Source organism: Corvus kubaryi, unplaced genomic scaffold, assembly GCF_017639235.1.
Source record: "Corvus kubaryi isolate FWS band 111438036 unplaced genomic scaffold, C.kubaryi_AGA036_p1.0 129, whole genome shotgun sequence".
NCBI classification, from domain to species: Eukaryota; Metazoa; Chordata; class Aves; order Passeriformes; family Corvidae; genus Corvus; species Corvus kubaryi.
Window position 1 is genome coordinate 1,895,673 of NW_024580664.1, and position 17,753 is coordinate 1,913,425.

At 37.1% G+C, this 17,753-nt stretch overlaps 1 long non-coding RNA gene across 4 annotated transcripts in view; it reads left to right on the forward strand.

The window, feature by feature from the left end:
* Positions 1–15,541, forward strand: part of LOC121663683 — a 77,144-nt gene extending 61,603 nt beyond the window's left edge. For all 4 annotated transcript variants that reach the window (XR_006015713.1, XR_006015716.1, XR_006015714.1 and 1 more), the window contains 3 exons: positions 8,524–8,621; positions 11,666–11,825; positions 11,918–15,541. This is a non-coding gene — a long non-coding RNA (uncharacterized LOC121663683). The remainder of the gene's footprint in view (positions 1–8,523; positions 8,622–11,665; positions 11,826–11,917) is intronic.
* The last annotated feature ends 2,212 nt before the right edge of the window (positions 15,542–17,753 follow it).

The window sequence follows — 17,753 nt, forward strand, 5'->3', positions numbered from 1 at the left end:
TATTATAATTTTCATTGTTAAGTTTTTGAGATCTGATGTGTTCTGAAGTAGTCTTTTAAGTTTACAGGAACATGTTCACTTTCAGAAAATAACTTACAGCTCAGTTACTCACTTGAGTTTTTTAAATTCAGTTTTAGTCTAAATCTATTGCACAATTAAATGTTGTCTGTTTTTGAAGTTCATTCCATAACATTAAGCAATTAATATTCCCCTCAGAGAAGAGAAGCATATATTACGTATTCTTTCTCTTTCATGTTCCATCTCGAAGTATCCATTGGTGTGAAGGGTCCCTGTTTAAAAATACCTTCAGGACCCTGCCAGAAGTGAAGTTCTCCAGTCTCTTCCAGATTCTGTGTCCCCCTTCTCCTTATAGTCCAGTTGCTACTTTTATGTTCACTCTTGTTGCAGTGGCAAAGTCCACTTTACCACCCCCACATTGCTTTGCAGGTGGTCTCTCTGTAAACCTCTGTGCTAGAAAGTTCTCTCTTTACCAAGATTCCACTGATCCCTAACTCTCTCCCCCTCCCATCCCTTCTCCCATTGGCTCCTGTTATGTCACTCACCCTTGCCTCTGCCCCCTGGCCCTCAGACCATTGGCTTCTGATGCTTTGCCCACCCCGGAGCCCTTTGGGATAAAATCACTTGCACGTGTCGTTCTTGGTTCTTTGTCCCTGCTTCCTCCGGGTGTGTTGGTTTCCTTAAACCCCTTGGAACTGCGTGCAGAGAACCCCTCTCGCCTCTGCGGGTCGTGCACAGACTGTGTGTGTGAGTGGCTGCTCGCGGCTGCCTGCGAAGGTGAGATCGTGTGCACGCGAGGGTGCTGGCAGAGCGCCGCCTGAGCGTGTCCACGAGGGACCCTGTGGGAGAAACACGGCATCGATCCACCGAAGCCCTCTTTCCATACACTCTGTTTCTATACTGCCACTGTACCTCACCTCATCATTTCCCCTGATTCTCTTTCATGTCTGTCCCTTTCTCCTTGTGCTTGGTACAAAATTTGGGTAATTTTTATTTTTCTCGTTGGTCATATTTCTGGTCTACTTAAAGATCTTTAGGCTGACCGTGAGTTTTAGTTTGGTCTTTATTATATTGCAATTGCTATTTCTTTCTAATAATGTGTGAGTACTGCTGTGTCCCTGAAAAAAGTTCTTCTACCTTTGAAAGGCAAAACCAAAGTGTGTTATGCCACTGGGCTACTCTAAACATCTGGAATTGCTATCACCAACGGTGAATATCTTTTCCTAAGTGTCTTGTGTCAGTGTGGATTTCAAAAAGTCTTGCAAACTCCTACTTGATCAACTATTTCTATGCTATCACAGAATCACACTCACTTTGTGTGTGAACTTTTCCATATGCTTTTCCCTGGTAGATGCTCTAATGCCTCTTCTGCTCAGATTCATCCTCAACCTTCATTTTTTCATTAATTAATTTACTTCATGTCTATATTTCAAACCACCATATGTACATAAAGAGGGCAAGTATAGTAACTCTATGTTTTCTGAAAACTTCCATCAAATCAAGGCTGATAACTAAAAATTTATTTTTTATATCACTGGTCTTTGTTAATTCTACTTCTAAATTAAATTTCCCAAATTTTTCTCTAGTCTTCATTACCGACTAAATTGTTCCTGTTGTATTTCTTTACAGTAGTTAGAAACAATCTGCTTTTAATCTAAAATTACTTTCAACTATCTAAAACTATACAAGATAGTAAGAGAAGGAAAAGTGGAGTAGGTCAGTGCTGTCTTTTCTGCCACATTGGAGATACTCTGCTTGGTGTGTTGTTTTCCATGTCTGTGCTCAGAAAGGAAGACTCAAGCTATGTGAATAAACTCCTTTCTTAGGTAACTCTATTAGGTTCTTTGTCAATAACATTAAATAGAGAGTTCTTGTCTTCTTTTAAACCTCGCATAGCTTTGTTCTTATTACCTCTCCTCAACAGTCCCTCATTTATTAATGTGTTTCCTCCATCTACATTCCTCATCATTGATGACAATGACGCTGCAACCCTTTCTTCTGGTAGATATTGCGTGTGTGTTTGTGTGAGTGTGCATGTGTGTGAACCTATGAGGTTCATACTTTGGGCCAGTTCCTGTTTCAGACAGAACTGCCATGCAATGAATAAAGCCTCAGAGTAAGATAGTAAGTTTTCTTATGTTAGAATGTCTATTAATGAACCATTTCATGTTTCAATTGTCAGCTGTGCAAACTGAGAAGTAGAACAAACATTATGAGTATTTGAATTTAGTTTAATTCTTTCCTGAGTTTGTATGTATGCACTGAATGATGCTTGCGTGGTGGTTATGAACCAATATGTGTGTGGCATTTTTATGTTGCCATAAACATAGAGCATTTCATTTGGGTGAATATTGACTATAAAATATGGTATTTTTGAGTAATGGCTTTTCCAAGCCTATAGGTTCTCAGAAAGAAAATTGCAAGACCAGATAAAAATATGCTGAAGTACATTTAGAGTAGTGAAAAGGCCTGTCTGGAAGCTGTTTGCACAATAAAGCGTGTTTCCATCTTGGCGTACTCACGTGTGTGCACGTACAAATGCATAGCCTGTCAAAATGACTGTAAAGATCACACAGAAAATTTATCAAAACTCTCACCATCTCTCTCATCTTTTTCTTGACAATTCCACTTTGGTTGATCATTTTTGGGGCATTTGGAGCATTTTCCAACAATTGCTGGTGTCTTTTTCCAAACAGCCTACAAAGTTCTTTTTCTCTTAGGTGAAAATTATCTGTATGCTTATTAGTCTCCAGAGCAGTATTAGACTGTTTAAATCAGAGACTATTTTTATGTTAATATTCTCTCTGGATGTAAGAATGGAAATTGTACTATTGGAAAGAAGGAAGAAAACTCGGCCAAATTCCCAGTGCAACAAAATACTTCTTTCCAAGCACATGAGCTCTCAGATGTGTAAAATCAAATCTTCACATTATTTTACCTAGCCCTTTTTTTGTTTTTTTAGGATTGTGTAACTTTTAAATCTTTTTACTTTGATTATCCTTTTCCTTTTGCACCTATACAATTCGCGTCTGCCTTCAACAATGTCAGCATGCTCCAAAATGTTATGCACAATATCAACTCTTTCCTCATTTCCTCATTGCATTATGAACTTTGATTCCTCACTTGTTCAACATATTTCTCTATGAGGTCTCTTCCATCTCTTCAGAAAAAATCCAACCCTGTAAATTCATGGATGTGTGAGGGAGAGATAAAAGAAAGATTTTAGGCAAGTCACTTTGTTTCTCTTTCATTTCCAAATTCAGCTATAAGGCCTTTGAGGGAGGAAAGGGAAGAATTTGTTGGGTTGTAGTCTGTGCTAGAAGGAGCTGAGGGCTCCAGGTACAATTTTGGTACAAATAAAGGGAAAAAAAAAAAAAAACAAAACAACTTATAAATAGCATGACATAGAAGAGAGGCATAAATACATAAATAGTACCACTTTAACTGTTGTGGTTGTTTGTCAAAGACAAATATGTTGTAAGTGAAAAAATACTAAAATGTTTGAAGGCTGCAGTGGACAGCTACAAAATAATCAAAACACTGTAGTTTTTAACTCAAAGGACGACTTTCAAGGCAACAGGTGCATCCACTCTAGCTTGTACAGTACAAAGTAAAATGACTTCTTGGTCCTGACCATTCACTAATGGCTTTATTGTAGTATATGATGTATTTATAGATATATACCTACTTATATGTACATATTATGTAATTGAAAGGTTGGTTTCACTTGACAAGAAAGGGAATTCAGCCAAAAGGAAGTGCATGTTACTCCTTTCTAGCTTTCATGTGGCTGGAGATGGGTCAGGGCTCTGTCAGGATGTAAAGCCAAAAGCAGTCCTCCAAAACTCTGTTAAAGAAATGATTGAATGCCTAAATTCATGGTAGATGTTAAAAAAGTCTGGCCTTAAAAAGAGGTTTTCTTACCAAAGCCACTAGGTTTAAATTATTTTAGAATTAAATTTTTGGAGTAGAATCCACAGAGACTTTACTGAGAGTGAAATCTGAGGCCTAAAAAAGGACTTTCATCTATTAGGAATACAAAATTTGAAAAAGGAACCTGTGATGTCTGTGTTGCATTATATGTACTCTAATTTGCTTGACCATATATAAACAGCGTGAGGAGAACCTTGGCTGCATCTCCATTATACTTTTGTAGGACAGCCAGGCAGTTTGCTCACTTATTCTATTCTGGGTTCCAAAACCTGTTCTAATAACAAGAAAAAAATGTACAAAATTTGACATTGTTTTATTAAATAGTCATTTATAGTAAGTACAACTTGGAGAGGATTCAACAATACACTGAAGAAAGATGCTTTCTGACTGTTGATTTAAATTTTACTCCAGAAAAATGATGAAAGGCTTAAAGTTCAATGTGCAATGCCCAAATCATTAAGGACTTTGTTTCAGAGAATTCTTTTAAAACAGCTGCTGATTGGAAATATATATTCACTTTTCATCTTAGAAAGATGGAAGAATTCAAGTGATAGCAACTGTTGATTATTCAAATGTTTAGATTCTCATTCTCCATGTGATCAACCAACACTGAATTGCTAGTTGAAATGCTGAGAGGAAAAATCAGTTATAAATTCCTCCTGTACCTATGTATATTTTTTGAGACCCCTTCATTATAACTTTAATAATAAGAAAGGATTTTCTTTTTCTTTCTTCCCACTAAACATACATAAAATGTTATCTCTTTCTGCTGCGGTACATACAGTATTTTAATTGCATTTCATTGTTCTCAAACCTAATTTGTTGCATGTTAAGTGTGATGATATTAGAGCTGGGAGCTGAATCAGCGTTCACATGAGAGAATTTGGCAAAATATACTATTATTCATAGTAAATCCAAAAGTGGGGGGTTTTTCTCTATGTCTTTAAGAAGGTCTAATTTATTTTAAGAATGAGTTGCCATTCAAGACATAAACATTACATCTAGTTAAGTGTATTGCAGCCTTTTTTGAGAGTGCTGTATTTCTTCTGTATAGCAAAAAATGACAGTTTCAAATTACACACATCACAGAGCAGCTTTTAAGAAAAAGCAAATGTTTACTAAGTGATTAACTGACAAAGAATCAGTCATTAAGTTGGAAAAAAACCTTTAGGACCATCAATATTTGGGACCTATTCTGAGAATCAAAACAGGTTTAGCTGCCCCAGTATGGTGTAAGATACTGCAATGTTTTCTATGTCTTCATTGAGAAACTTTTTATATTGAGCTTAATAAAAAAAAAGGCATAACCAAAAAGAACACAAACAAAGAAGCTCACCAGCCTTTTCCAGTAGCAGGTGCACATTCATAAAGAATGTGCACCTGTTGGAGCACATGGAAGTACTAAAACTGGTAGCCACCACCTAACACTGCTTTTTGGAGTTAATAATGATACTCATATCCATCTCTCAATCATTTCTTCCTAATTAGTTACCTAATTCTTTTGTGTGAACTGTGTATGTGAGCAACATGGTCTTCTGTAGATTGAAGAGATGCTGGAGCTCATCTAAAACTCGGATTGTGTCTGGGGCGTGCTCTCAAGCCAGCTTTTTGTTGTTCTAGTTTTTGTGGGTTTTTTTGTTCGATTGGATTTTTTCCTCTTAGGGATACAGCCTAGGCATGTCTGCTGGTCAGAACAAAATTGAAGAATACATGGGCAACATCTAGTCTTGGTAAAACAAACATGACAATGCAGCCCTCCCTCTAGTCCTGTGGGGACTCTGGCTGGAGTCAGGACAGACAAAAGGCATTTTCCTTTGTTATCAGCTGTTTGGGGAGGCGGGGCTTTGTATCAGAAGTTAAGGGGACAATTCATTCAAGTGAAAGACCTTGCAGGGAATACCTGTCTTGTAGCTCTTATGGCTATGGGCTTCCAGTAGAAAAAAAATACTGTTTGGATTCATGTTTTTTGAATTGGTTAACATCACATGCTGAATGGATTTCAGTAATCTAGTGTTCACAAGACAAAGGCACCTACAATTTCTTTCATTGTTGGGACACAGAATTGCGAGATCTTCATTTTCAAATTGAATATATAAATGTTGCAGTCTCCTGGTCACACACAGAAGGACAGAATATAAGACATCCTACTGGTGTGATCCTGTTACACCAACTGGCATTCCAATTGGATCACAATGCTTTAGACCTAAAAGGCTGGAGAGAAGTGTGATTCCTGCACCTAACCAAACAACTCACGGTTAAACTGTGAGAATATTGTTTAAATTGAAATACTGATTAGAAGTAACTGAAAATGTCTCACCTTTCTGAGCAAACTGTTTCAGTGGTTAACTAAACCTATTGTTACAGTTCATGTTAGCAATACTTTGAATTTTGTGCAATTTTACCATCAGCATGGCTAATAATCACATGGGAGGCAAACAGTATCATAAAAAGTGCTATAAAAAGGTGGAGAGTGTTGTCACCTGTTTGTGAGGATTAGATAGGATCAGCTTCTCACACGTGTTATGGAACATTTTAAAGATCTACCCCTTCTACATGTGGTACAATGAATTAGAGTTTAAGTTACTTGTCTGCTAACATGTGCTGCCCTTGAGGAGACAGGGAAAAAAAAGGAACGGTAGCAAAGGTAGTGGGGGTCTTGTAAACATGGAATGATGTTACTGTGTTGAAAATGGCATCAAAATATGTTGATGTGGGAGTATTTTAGGAAAACTGAGTTCCGACGTTAAATGTTTGTGTCTTGAGCAAATATTTTTTCATGACAAATAAGGGGTTTTTTTGGGCAAAAAGATTGACAGGGTACATGAGTTCGTCTTTGAGCTTAGGTCAGGAGGATGCCAGAACTTAATTTCTCTGTCACTCCTTCTGTTGGGAAAAAATGGGAATGAAAATCGCAATGTAGTCATGTTGCCACAGAAGCTGGAGGGTTCCTCTATAGTTACACATCTGTGATCTTAGAAAACTAAATTCCTGTTTTAGTTTCAGCATCATCTTGAAGGTGACAGTGGGAATCTGATCAAAAAAGTAAGAGTAGTAGAGTCTAAATCAATTGTTGCAAATCTAGTAAGTGACTACATCTCCCAAGCCCCTTTTCCATAAATACAGGTGCACTTCTCTTCTTTCAACAGCTTCCTAAATTGTAGAAGAAAGTGTCACATTTAAATCATCCATGCATCTTCTCTGTCGGAAAGAGTCAATTTCAGTTGAAAGTAAGAGCTGCCATTAGTGGAACAATTCCTGGTGCTTTTTGTTCTTTGCTGCAGCTAAGCAGTTTGTTTCTGACTTCCTTCCAGAGGTATAAAGTTCTGGAGGAGCGAATATATATATGCAACTCTTCTGCTACAATTTTATGTTACCCTCTGATGTACAGGGCTTGAAGGGAGGGAGTATGACCATATGGAGATGGCTTTCTTATCCAAGTAGAAACAGGTTTAGTCAGCTTACAGGAGGGGTGCATAAACAAAATACAGTAGAGAAAGTCACAGAGCTGTACTTTAATGGCCATTAAAATTACCTCTGCAGTGCATTCAGGGTCAGGATACATGGAATGCATATGCTTGTATTATGAATGAAAGAAAGAGCAAAAGAAAATCTAATGTTAATTAAAATTTTCCAGGGGTTGGGTTGCATAATTCTTCTTTTGTGTTCTTAAATCTCTTTTGATTTTAATTGCATGACAAAAAAATTGACTGCAAGTGTAATGTTAGCAAATGTTCTTATTTGATTACAAGCATCTGTGAATGCTAAGTCAGAGAATTAAATGCCTTTAATTGGGGTTGGTTTGTTTTCTGTTTCTTCATGAGGTTTTTTGTATGTTGTTTTTTTTCCCAAGACAGCCACACTGGTAATAAAGCTTGTACTGTCAGTATTGTGAAGGTCATTCCTATAATCTATTCAGTAAGATCTGCTCCCCTTTAGGTGAAAAAAAAATCAACTGAGCATACCTAAAAATGTCTAGAAAATCCTATTACGCTTACTGAATTTCAGTTATGTATTTCAGATTCACATGGAATTCAATGAATGCTCAGATCAAATACAAAAAATTGTAGCAGGTTTCCAATGTTATGCAGAGTTTCCCTCCCTTCCCCCTTCTGTGCTGTCTTAGAGAAACAAGGAAATTCTTCTCAGATATGACAAAGGATAAAATGAAATGATTAGCATTAAAACATACCTAATAGTGTGTGATATGTTTTAAAACTGGAAACAAAGGTAGGGTATGACTTATCTGTCTGTCGTGACTCCTTCCGCATCTGTCTGTCTCTCTAGAGCAAGTCAATAAAAATGATTAGAGCTGGCATCTCACAATCGCACACCCTTAAAGCATGAAGCAATAATACTGTGAAGGAAATTTTTTTTCTGACCTTTTCAAATTACATCCAACTGTCTAGGGAATTTCTCAGTGACTTGAGGTAATAAAGTTCAATCCGTTTTGCCGGTTGGCTTCAAATTTAGCTCCTCAGAAGCCCTAACTTATCTATTCTTTTTATCTTGGCCTTGGCATCTATTCAGTACAGTAATCCATGCATCTAATCTTTTTTTTCTCTCCCCTCTCAGGTTTAGCTGGTGGATCATATTGTGAAATCTGCAGCCATGAAAGGCCCTCCATTTACTGCACCCTTCAAAACGGAATGTTAGCATGGGAGGCTAAGCTGGTATGTTGCCTTTGAGAGGCTCTTGTTGAATTTAATTAGCTTTTAGATTTCATCTCCATCTCGCATCTCAGCTTTCACTATTGTGTGTGATTTAGGCTTCACTGACTTCCATTATTTAAAACTTTGCCGACTTAGATGTGCCACTTTAGAATACTGAGGGGAAAGTAAATTTTAAAGTTCATTGTCTTAAATTGATTTCTATTTATTTAGTTTTTATGATAGGAGCTCAGAAACAATAGAGACATAGCCTCCCAGTAAGTTAGGATTTGAGTGACAAAGGCAAACAACCATTTCTGCATGTCTTGTTTCTCATTGTATTCCATGAAGTAAAACTGGAAACAGGTAAAGAACATTTCTAGCAAAATATTTCTTAAATTATTTTTAGGTTTATAAAAACTGGGCTTTACTGCTGTCACTTCCCTGAAATATTAAGTCTGTGTTTAGGTATATATCTGATCTGCTCTTGAATGACCTCCAGAATATTCAAAATGCATGCATATCTAAAAGCACATGTAAAACACTTGCATTTAATCATGGAAGTAATACACTGGAAGTCACATATAGCTATCTTACATACATTTGCAAGGGAAAGGAGTAGCTACAAAATGGTTTGGTAAAGATAGGAGGTTTGGGTTTTTTTCTTTTTTTTTTTTCTGAATTCATCTTCATTTTGATTCTCTCTTCTGAAGTGTAGGGAAACATGGTCAGATGGATAAAGTACAAAACTGGGAGTTTATAGGTCTTGCTCCTGTATGTAAATGGGCCTCTACTAGGCCTGTAATGTTTGACAAGTCACTCAATCACTTTGTACCATAACCCTGACTACTGTGAAAAGCTCTCAGGGAGTGCTCAGCAGAGGATGAGCACAGGGTGGAATCTAACTGTTTCACTGTGTTTAGTTGATTTAGCTGAAATGAAATAGGTTCATTTTTAATCAAAATGTATTGTACTCCATTGATACTAGCCATGTTGAAAGTGGGATAATCAGTAATCTGAAGGCCTTTTATGCCTGAAAGAATGACATTCTCAACAAAATTACTGAGGATATCTTAAATTTTGAAATTAATTTAGGAAAAACAGTACCCCACATTGGTAAGATTTCTCACATTGACCTTACTGTCACTTCCTGAAAAGAAATGTTGCTAAACTGACAGATCCAGTTATATTTTTAATCAAGCAGGAATAAGCATTTTGAAATTCTTTTATTAGTTTAGTGCAAAAGATAACATACCTGAATTCCCAATATGCTAAATAGTGTCCTTGTTTCAGAGGTGATATGAAGGGACACATTAGAGTGTACATGAACACCCAGCTTGGTACTAAAATAAAGTTAAATAAATGTTTGTGTCAATGTGTTCATTTACTTTCACATCTTGGAAGCTCCATTAATACATGTAGAGTTATTTTTAGTAGAACCAACTGCTTTTCAGTCTACATGAATTAGGCTTCTCCTGATACTCCAGCGTTCAGGTTGGTCTCTAGATACGGAGACAAGCAATCCAAAAGGGTCCATAGTTTACCAAGTATCAGAGGACTGAGAAATACCTCATGGAAGACTGAGAAATACCTCATGGAAGTAGCAAGTTTTAGCTTCTCAAAGCAATGTCACTGTTGTTGGCTGTATGTATATATATATATGTTTTTACAGTAGGTGCTTGAAAAATATACAATAAATACCCTCCCATATTTCAGGCAGAAATACATAGGAATGGGATTATTTTGAATACAAGTAGGATTTTAGAGATAGTGGCGATGTGAGTTTTCTTTCACTGAACAAGTTCTTATTTCCAGGATTCTTTCTAATTTGCAAACCTGAATGCTGGGCAGACGCAGCTGTTCTGCTGACAGGCTTTTCTACCATACTGATGGTTTCCAACTCAAAAGTTTTGAAAATTAATTTAAGGAGAAAGGATTTTTCTTATTTATTTATTTGAATTCCGTTTATCACAGTATACGTTACATAAAAGGACCTGAGTAGTGATATGTAAATACTTACATTTCATTTTTTGGAGTGTCTGTGTGGACAACCAGTAAGCTAATGGTGTTGTTTTCCACTTGGAATGTAGCTGAGTATGTTTTACTTTGTCATAGCCAGTCATTGTGGACCACTGAAGGCCTCAACACCTCAGAACACTATGCTAGTTTTTGGTATTACTGTGGAATGTCAAAATCTTCTTTGCAAGCTAATCCATTCCTTAAAGTAGCTAATTAAATAAAACCAAATGAACCACAAGTGTCTTTTAAATCAAACGTACTACATTGTCTTATCGTGGGAAACAACAGATGTCCTGATGTTATTCTGGTTTAATGTCTTTATAGTTTTGCTGTCTGTTCCGTCTTTCCTGATTTTCATAAATTGGGAGTACAATAATAGTGTTCCAGGGATAGGTATATGAAAAGTGGTGTTCCAGCTTCGTTTTTTCCTCAGTTTGGAAATACCTAGTTTAACAAATCTTTGAGAAGAAAATACTGTAGATTGAATCAAAGTAACTCCTGTCCATGCATCAGTGGTGTTAAAATAGGAGATTGCATTGTGCATATCAAAGGGATTGTGTTCTTGTTATTGATACACTGTTGTTAAATGTTATTTATATTTTCATCATTAGTCCATAAAGTCTTAATAATTAGCTCTCTAATTTTCCAGCAAAAGCATGATAATTTGTTGAACTGATTGAAGGAAGAAAAAAAAAAGCTGACCAATCGGGCATTGTAAGTTAATAGTACAGACCAAAGCATAGTCATAATTAGTTGAGAAAAGGACTTTCCCTGTTCATTCCAGTTCATAATAAAAAGTGTCTCACTAAAGTGACTTAGAAAATAATGCATTCAGACTGAGCAGAATTACCGCCTAGCAGATTCTATTTATCTGTACCTTAAAAAGCAGCTGCGTTTTTGTAAAAAGCAATGAATGTGGCAGTCCTACTTAAAGGTAGAAGAAAAAGAACACCCCTTGTTTTGTAATAAGGGGATTTTCAATTTAAAAGAGAGAGCCTGTTGTGTGAAGTATGGTTATTACATTCACTGTATTCTATCTCACCCACCAGGAGGCTAATAACGAAGGAGTCAGTGAAGGAGACCAATGCCACGAGGGTTATCTCGCAGCCCCAGATGCTGGATAAGTTGAAGGAGGCAGAATCGCTTTTGGATGACATTCAGGAAGGCCTTGAATGATTATCTGGCGAAGAAAAGACTATTCTTTCCAAGGTAAACAGTCCATTTCATCTGTCTGCTGTTGGTGTTGGTGTAAAATATGTTTATATAAATACCTCTAAAGTTCATTTTTTATCATTTTTCAGGTTTTTTTCTCCAGATGCAGCAATGATCTCTTAGGAATCCTTTTTGAGACAAAGGATCCACTCCACGTCCAACCAAACCTAAGGAAATGCTTTGAAGGAATTGACAAGCTCACTTTTAATCACAGGAGAGAAATTACCCACATGGAGTCAGCAGAAAATGAAAAAGTAGAGCTCATGCTGCGAATAATTTCAGCAAGTGCCAAGGGGCTAGTTGAGAAATGGCTTCATGAGGTGAATATCTTTAGCTCTTACTTAGGGTTTAGTTACTGTATGATCATTTTCTCTTTTAGGAGCAATGAGTATTATAAGTGTATACTAAATAGCTCTCTGAATATTTTTCAGGTTGTTGACAGATTTCAACCTTGTTGTTATGTATTGCAACTAATTTAGCTTCTGCAAACATGCAGAAATTAATCCTAATAAAAATCTCTCTTGAATCAAGCTATCAGCAGTAGTCAGTCTGTGTCTGAAACCATATGTGTGAATATATGTTTGAGTCTACATGTATGTGTTTTTGTGCTTATGTGGTGTAATGTCTGTAGTTCAGGAGGATAATGTGTAAAAAATAATTGAAGAAATGTAAGATTTTGAATTCTTCCCTCCACCCTGCAGAAAGTGTGTCCCATTGTGTTGGAGGGGTTTAATATCCAATCATTTTAACAAAAGGGAAGAGAAATTATGTCACTGATAACATCCTAACCTTTCCCCTTTGGGCCTCTAATCTAAATTCATTGGTTTCAGTGTGAAATTAGTTTGGTGACCTTTTTTGTTTGCTTTATTTAACCTTCCCCTCCCAGTGGATGGGAATGGGACCTTTCATTCTTTTTTCTTTCTGGGCATTTTTCTTCCATGTGCTTACTTTTCTCCTGGGGCAGAATCAGCCCCAGGAATTCCACTTCCCCTTTGTTTGCTGTTGTGGGTACTGTTCTTGTCCTCAGTGGCTTTTCCCTGGGTACTCCCTAGGCAAGGGTGAGTGGCAGGCACTGGCACCCAGCTCCAGCAGGAGAGGGAAGGGGAGGCTGGGGGCTGCTGTTTTCATAGCCAGATAATTGGGCAGAGGCTGGGGGGAATCCCTGGGCAATGAAACCTGGAGCAGGTGGTGGGTTAAAGGTGTTTGGCCCTATTGTGTGTTGTGTTTCTACTGGCTGGGTGAGCAAAGCTGGACTGCATAAGGCCACTTGTGAATCCCTGTTTCCCACCCAATGAAGCTGCACAGCAGCAATGTGCCAGCTTTGGATGGAGCCCCTTTAGGGACTGTCTGCACGCCGTTTAAAATGGTCCATCTGCATCATCATTCAGGATAGAAGGGAGAAGAGGGAGGGGATGATTTAGGCAAGCCCAAACACTTCCCATCCTGCTCTCTCTGTCAAGTCACTAGCTTGGTTTTGGACTAGTTTACAGACAAAACTTCCATAAAAAAAAAAAAAGAGTGATAGTGGGTAAATGGCAGTCCTGAGGAGCTCAGAAAAACCCAGAATCTCAAGCCTGTGATACAATTTTTAGTTTTCACCAACAGGGTTGGGGGAGGTGAGCAGCTGTGTTTATTTTAATACATCTATTTTAACCCTCACCTAAAAACAAATAGGAAGGTTTGGGAGTGCATTAATCTGGATCTGATTAGTGTCTCTTTCTCCCTCAAAAGTGCAACCTGAGATTAATGAATATAAACTAGAGTTTCATATGCAGTCTTTAAGTCATTTGCATGTTTTATGCATGATAATTGAATTTATTTATGCACTTCCTTTCATTTAATGATTTCTCGCTCTTTTCTATGCTATCAACATTATATTATGCAAGAAGTAGGATTTGGTAGGCAAGAAAAGATAGCAGTATATAAATCAAACTCGAGTTAATTTTGAGTTCTAGTGTCAGCACTAGATCAGAATTAGTACTAGTCCCATGCCATGGGTTTACGTAGCTGGGAAAACGTAAAATATTTTTGGTAAAGCATAGACTTTTAGCTTGAGATGTTTCTGATGCAGCTTAGTTTGCTTGCAAGTGTACAAGCAAAATTATTTTTAAATGGCAGTTAAATTATTGTATTGACTTTTCAATGACTCTAGAGACTCGTGTTTCTACTTGGCCAATTAGTAGTAATAAGAAGATGAATACTAATTACACTAATAAATAACTGTGTTTAGACCAGGACCTCAGAATTATAGTCTGGCTTAGAAAATAAGTGTATTTTATAATTTGTCTCATTTGGTCTTCCATCAGGAGAAATAGGGACTTTGCAGCTATAGTAAATTTATCATAGCCAAGAAGGTAAAGGTTGTAGGGATGAGAGGGTCATATTTGGTAGCAGCTCTGTGACAGTAGCTGTTTCAGTGCCATAGGGAGGGAATCTTGTTCTGTTTCTGCAGTTAAGCTCAGATGTCTTAAAGGTGTCTTAGTGTTGGAGTCCGATTTTTTTATAATGCGTGCCAGGAAGTTAGTAAGGAAAATTAGGGAAAAGATGCTGGTAGTGGTGCTTTCATAGCGTTTATCTATACCAGTTTCTTTTGTGTCTCTTGTCTTTCCTTATGTCTTGAAAGATGTATGTGGAAGTGATATTTTTCTGTGGTGTCCTGTCTTTTATCAGTGAATTAAATGGTTGTGTCTTGTGATTGTTTCTGATTCTCATAGGTAGGACTGTGTTTAAAGGCTAAAGCTCTGTTAATTTGTGATGTAACCATTTCAGTGTCTTTCTTGTCATTGAAATGTAGTTGAAAATGTTTAGTAATGTAGCATGAAATCATTGGTTAGTTTTGGAATGGTGGTGAAATCATGTGAAGAAAATAAGTATTGCATCTGATCAAGATAAATTCACTCTAGTGTTTTATGGCTTTTTATTCCTATGTGATAGTAATAAAGTCTCATGTAGGGATGGAAGCCATGAAATACATTGTGAAAAATCATCAACTCAGATGGGGCCATCAGGATAGCATGCTGTAGTTGTAGAGTTATTGAGAATGATTGGAAGATGGTTCAGTATGTCATCACTTTGACTACCATGTTTTTGCATTTTGTTTCTTCATCCTTCACCCACATAGTTTGATGAGAGGAAATCAGTTTGTAACAAGATGATCCATCTTTACATCAGTGTTCAGTCTTTCAATCGTTCCTACATCTTTCATTTTCTCCCAAAGGTAATACTGTATATGAAACCCTTAGCTAAGAATTTAATATAGCTAATAAACACATGCTAAAATGAATACAAAGAAAACCCAATGAACTTCTAAATGCTTGGAAATAAGGAAGGAAACAAAGCAAGGTCTGCCCTGTTAGCAACTGGTCCAGGTTCTTTATTTCCATGTTTAAGAGCAAATCTGAGAGGTGATCCAGGGATTAAAAAAGAATTCTTTTCTCTGCCTGCATGTCTTTCTGAAAGTGCTTGTTCTTTTTCTCTCTGGAACTGAGGTGAAGGCTGACAGTGTTGGGCTCAGAAAACAATTTCTGACAAATTCCTTACACTGCTGCTATTCCACATACTGCCTTACTGCTCCATCTCCTTTGCTTTTGTGTACCAGTTTCCTCTGGGAATATTTTGGGGAATGTTATTTATTCTGATGTAACTATTTATGACTTGTTGTTGTAGTATTTCTCTGAAGCATATGTTAATAAAACATTACTGATTTTTTAGTACTTGACTCCTTTATTATTTCTCTTAGATGTGAATTTTTTCTCTGCTAAAAATACTGACTTTATTGTAACTAAGGTCATCTTCTGGTGAAAAGCCTCAGGAGTAATCAGGCAGGATGTGTATTTCCCATTGTATTTAGATTTTAATTTCTTCTTTAAATCAAACAGCACATGGAGAATTTAACCATGATTAAATTGACAGACTTTGTGTGGCAATTATTTCAGTGTTACTTGGGCTTAAAAAGGGTAGACACAGGTTTGCTCCAATGGTGCCATCTGAAAAAAAAAGTATAAAAACATGTAAAACACATTACCTTCAGGCTCAGACTCCTGTTAAAAGAAAAACTATTTTCCTCATTTTTTACAATAGTGTCCAGGGTGTGTAGCCAAGAGAATAAACTGCATTTATTTTTCAACTTCGTATTTGGCTAAGATAAAAATTGTCTTCCTGTTTTCAATACCTACTTTGGTGATAACTTTTCAGAGACCTGAGACAAAATCCTTTAAACATGGGTGTCTGTACTCTTTTTCTCCATTTCTGCTAGTTTGATGATGAATTGCAGTTAAACTGTTCTGTTGGTAAATACAATTCATCTTTGCTGCAGACTATGTTTTGAAAAGTAGTCTACAATCCCACCTGTAGAGAATATTTTCAGTACTGTATTTTGTCTCCAAATTATTTTGAGAGTCAAAAGTTACAGTACTCTGAAATAACACCAGAGGTGAATTCCTCCTTGGAAACTAGGCACTAGAGTGACCTAAATGTGCTTCAGTAACTCTCTTCATAGCATGTTTGCAGATCTAACGCCGCTGACTACTTAGAAGCAGCTCCAAGTGCCCACAAGTGTTCAGCCATGGAGTTAATGAGCAATGACCTGTCCTGGAGTGGTCACACCTTAAGGTGTTAGTGGAGGAGAGAATGTTACTTTGGGATTATACTTCTTTCTAGTAGAAGTTCATCCATAGATGTTGCAGAGAACCTTTTTTAGTCTATTCTTTCCTGAAAAAATTTCATTATTCATATCCTAATTATTTTCCTTTCCCTCTGCCTGCAGGGTGGACCTGATCTGTTTGGGTTTTTTTTTTTTTCTGAGCAAGAAAAACGCTTTCTCATAAATCCTGAAATATTACTTCAGATACACCTCTTTGAATTATGTGTTGTAAGAACTTGAGAATCAGATTTTAAGTGACACCTTGCCATGATGGCAAAGAGAGTATTTTTCTTGTCAGTGTCAAACTGAGTAAAAAGTGTGTGTGTTTAAAGTGTAGTCAGTTGTCAGGAAAAAGCAAGGTCTTGTCACAAAGATGAAATGTTAAAGTTGCCACTTTGTTTAATGAATTGTAAATGTCCATATTGCATGTGTTCTTAATAAATTAACAGCCTTAGTCAAGAGCGAGACAGTGTTCTACCTACACCTTCAAAATACTGTCTGAGGTAGTGGACATACCAGCTTTCAGGACAAGCAGCGTCTTGGTAATCTCAGATCCAAGCAGGACTTCCTAAGTCTTTCTTGGATAATGCAAACAGCTTGAGTGCCACCTGTAAACGGGGAAGTGTCTGAAAACAAGTGTCATGTGTTTTCCATGGCCTGAAATATAAAATCAAGAGCCATTGTTTTCTGCTGGAGCTAGTGCTTTAATGCAGTCTTCAAGGGCAGCATCATGGAGAATAAACTATTGCTGTTTGATCTGGATATAAGAGAGGCTTTGTTAATTGTTGGGAGGGCTGTGCCACTGGAAGGAGGAGAGAGGTTTGCACTTTCTTCACAAATACAGAATTGGAAAGGCTATTTCTGGAGACTGGCACTTGCCTATTCTCCCAGCAGTATCACTGTCGTGCTCGTGTCAGCATCAGTTCATTGTTCATCCACAACCCCATGGTGGGTTTTGAAAAAATCAGGTATGGCATTATGAGACAAAAGTTGGAGGAGCTGTGTTGTTCTGTGGAGTTAGGGGGTAGGAAGATTTATACTGAGAGAGAGAGAGAAAGTTTTTCTGATCAAATTTTTCTGTGTTACTTGAATTCCTAGGATTAGTTTAAATGGTGCCTTGTCAACCTGCTGCTTTACTACCCTTTAAATTATTGTCTCTTCTAATTTTCTTAGTTTTTCTTGATTTCTTAAAAAATACTACACACAATTTGTTATTTTTCATTCCTCTCCAAGACATGCTTTTTAATTATAAGCTATCACCCAGAACTTGACTGTCTGGCAAA